Consider the following 1139-nt stretch of genomic DNA (forward strand, 5'->3'; position numbering starts at 1 on the left):
TACAGTTGGGGAAACTGAGTTCTCAGAGTTAGGTGCCTTGTGGGGAAACAGCTGCTCACAGGGAGACTGAGTAGGTATGTGGTACTGCTTGCTTGCTTGCTTTCCCTTTCTTTCTTTATTTTCTTTATTATTATTATTTTTTAAAGATTTCATTTACTTATTGGAGAAGAGAGAGATTGTGAGTGGGGAGGGAGAGGGAGAGAGAGTCTGAAGCAGACTCCATGCTGAGCTCAGAGCCCAACGAGGGCTTCCATTCCATCCCACAACCACAGGATCACAGCCTGAGGCAAAACCAAGAGTCAGATGCTTAACTGAGCGAGCCACTCTGGCTCCCAGTCCTGTGTTCCTTGCTCCCTGCTCCCCGCTGCTGAGGGCAGACAGCAGGCCCCCCTTGTCTGCAGGCATGTGTTCCAAGACACCCCACCCGGCCAGGGCGCCCGCACCTGTGGGTGCCACTGAACCTTCTATATACCACGGTTTTCCCTACCCAGACAGTCCTATGATACCATTTAATTTCCAAATTAGACACAAGAAGGGATGAAACATAATTACTAATAAAATAGAATGATTATAATGAGATACCTGTAATCAAAATTATGTGAATGTGGTCTCTCTCCCTCAAATCATCTTCCGGTGCTGGACTCCACGTGCCTGTGACGGTGGGGGCCCTGGGGCGCCTCGGTGAGGAGACGAGGAAGCGAGGTGAGTGACGCAGGCGAGTGACGTAGTGGTGGGCGACTCCTGACCTCCCGGGGATTCTTCAGGAGGAGGATCGTGGGCTTCCACACCGAGGTGGACCTGGGTAAGTGAAACTGCGGAAAGCAAGCCCGCGGGAAAGGGAGCACTGCTCTAGTTGCTCTAGTTGCTCTAGTTTCAACCCAAGCCGACTCAGGCGCCTCCGGGGCTGCCGGCTGTCCCTGAAACAGCCAGCTTGGTGTGGCTCAGTGCAGCGAGCCAGCTGCGTTCGGACCGTGTGTTCAAGGTGTGTGAGAGGTAGTATCTTCTTTTCACTAGTGAGATGTGTACATCCGTGAAAACTGGCAAGTGTTACAGTAGTATGCCCTTTGCTGCAAGTGATGCAGTCCCCAAGAGAACTGGTTAAGGCCGAGAAAGAAGGCGGTTTGGTGTTAGGATTCTGG

Source organism: Mustela nigripes, chromosome 14 (genome assembly GCF_022355385.1).
Source record: "Mustela nigripes isolate SB6536 chromosome 14, MUSNIG.SB6536, whole genome shotgun sequence".
Classification (NCBI taxonomy): domain Eukaryota; kingdom Metazoa; phylum Chordata; class Mammalia; order Carnivora; family Mustelidae; genus Mustela; species Mustela nigripes.